This window comes from Schistocerca americana, chromosome 3 (assembly GCF_021461395.2).
Source record: "Schistocerca americana isolate TAMUIC-IGC-003095 chromosome 3, iqSchAmer2.1, whole genome shotgun sequence".
In the NCBI taxonomy this organism is placed as follows: Eukaryota; Metazoa; Arthropoda; class Insecta; order Orthoptera; family Acrididae; genus Schistocerca; species Schistocerca americana.
This window is the reverse complement of record NC_060121.1, coordinates 827635792-827638516: the sequence shown is the minus strand read 5'-3', so window position 1 is coordinate 827638516 and position 2725 is coordinate 827635792.

The following is a 2725-nucleotide window of genomic DNA, read 5'->3' as shown; positions in this document are numbered from 1 at the left end:
CGACTCACGCCCGGTACTCACAGCTTTACTTCTGCCAGTATCTCGTCTCCTACCTTCCAAACCTTACAGAAGCTCTCCTGCGAACCTTGCAGAACTAGCACTCCTAGCTGTGAGTACCGGGCGTGAGTCGTGCTTCGGTTGCTCAGATGGTAGAGCACTTGCCCGCGAAAGGCAAAGGTCCCGAGTTCGAGTCTCGGTCGGGCACACAGTTTTAATCTGCCAGGAAGTTTCATATCAGCGCACACTCCGCTGCAGAGTGAAAATCTCATACCGTAGTAGATGCTTCTTAGTCTGTACAGCACCGCACTTGCAAAAAAATGACTCCACAGGCAGGTACCACTAGAGCGTATTCTGTTAAGAGCTTTCCATGTTGTCCACTTCTCCGAATGACCAGGAAGGAGCTCTTCCTCCGGAACCATCCATTTCTTCCGTGCCGGCCGGGGTGGCCGAGCGGTTCTAGGCGCTACAGTCTGTAACCGCGGGACCGCTACGGTCGCAGGTTCGAATCCTGCCTCGGGCATGGGTGTGTGTGATGTCCTTAGGTTAGTTAGTTTTAAGTAGTTCTAAGTTCTAGGTGACTGATGACCTCAGAAGTTAAGTCCCATAGTGCTCAGAGCTATTTGAGCCTATGATTTCTCCAGTGATGATATTTCCCCTGCCACTGTGAGATCCTTGCTTGCTGCTGTGTTCCTGTGACAGTTTCAGAAGTTGCCAAGATGCTGTTTCTTGATTTCAGTCGAGGATGCGCTGGCTGACGGCCGTATAAAGCGTGGGCTTCCGTAGTCATAGCCTCGGCTTTCTCGCACCTAGCAGTTATCTCGCTCTTATTTCAGACAAGAGAGAGGAGTTTATCTGCGGGTGTAGGTCTTAAACAACCCGCGATAATCCGACAGGTTTCGTTAAGCGCCACATCTATCATTCTGGCATGGCTGGACTTGTATCATGGAGAACACGCATATTCAGCACTGGAGTTCTCAAGGTGTATGGACGTGTGCCGCATGTTTGTCAGTTTCTGCACTTTGTTGTTTCTGTTTCATGTTTAGGCAGTGTTTCTTACATGTAAGTATACGGTCCAGTGTCTCTCCCAGATATTTCGCAGTCGGATTGTGTTCAAGCGCAATTCCTTCCCAGGCAATGTGAAGGCTTTTAGTTGCTTGTTTGTTCCTGAGTTTTGGCAGGATACGGCTTCAACCCTTTTTCATCCTAAAAGACGGAAAATTCTTCCAGGGTTTTAGATAAAGTTTGTTCTCCTTTTCAAAACTATCGCTTTGAGCAGAGATTGCATAATCATGAGCATAATAAAACTCTGGGTTGCTTCAGGCATTCTTCCGAATGATACCTTCTATAGCCTGTTAATTCAAACGTTTCTTCTACATTTTCACAAATATTCCCATCGTTAATGATTAACAGGTACAACATTGATATCTTACACTGAGGTGACAAAAGTCATGGGATATCTCCTAAAATCGTCTCGGACCTCCTTTTGCCCGACGTAGTGCAGCAGTTCGACGTGGCGTGAACTTAACAACTCGGAAATCCCCCGGAGAAATATTGGGTATTGCTGACTCTACAGCCGTCGTATGACAAAAGCTTTGCCGGTCCAGAATTTTTGTGCAAGGTCCGATCTCTCGATAATGTCCCATACATATTCGATAGGATTCATTTAAGGCGATCCGGGTGGCCAAACATTTGCTCGAATTATCTAAAATGTTCATCAAACCAGTCGCGAAATTTGTGGGTCGATGACAAGGCGCATTGTCGTCCATAAAAATTCCGTCGTTGTTTGGAAACACGAAGTCCATGAATGACTGCAAATGGTCTGCAAATAACCTAACATAACGATTTCTAGTCAATTATAGGTTCGGTTTGACCAGACGACCCAGTCAATTCCATATAAATACAGCCCATACCGTTCTGGAGCCACCACCAGCTTGCACATTGCTTGTTGACAACTAGAGTCCATAGTTTCATGGGATCAACACCACATTTTAACCCTACCATCAGCTCTTGCCACTGAAATTGGGACTCATCTGACCAGACCATGGTTTTTCACTCTCTAGAGTCCAACCGATACCGTGACGAGCCCAGAAGGGGCGCTGCAGGCGATGTAGTGCTGTTAGCAAAGGCACTCGCTTAGTTCGTCTGCTGTGGTAATCCGTCAGAGCCAGATTTCGCCTCAGTGTCATAAACGACACGTTCGTCGTACGTCCGTCATTTATATCTGCGGTTATTTCAAGCAGTGTTAGCACTGACAACTCAACGCAAAGGCCGCTTCTGTCGGTCGCTAACTGAAGGCCGTCGGTCACTGCGTTATCCGTGATGAGAGGTAGTGCCTGAAATTTGGAACTCTCGGCACACTCTTGAGGCAGATTTCAGACTTCCTAACAGATCAAAACGAAAATTTCTGTTCCGACACTGACAATGTTGAGTGTTTATGGAAAAAGTTGAAGGCAATCGTAAATTGCGTTTTAGACAGTTACGTGCCGAGTAAATCTGTGAGGGACGGGAAGAACCCACCGTGGTTCAACAACAAAGTTAGGAAACTATTGCGAAAGCAAAGAGATCTTCACTGCAAGTTTAAACGCAGCCAAAACCTCTCAGACAAACAGAAGCTAAACGATGTCAAAGTTAGCGTAAGGGGGGCTATGCGTGAAGCGTTTAGTGAATTCCAAAGTAAAATTCTATGTACCGACGTGACAGAAAATCCTAGGAAGTTCTGGTCTTA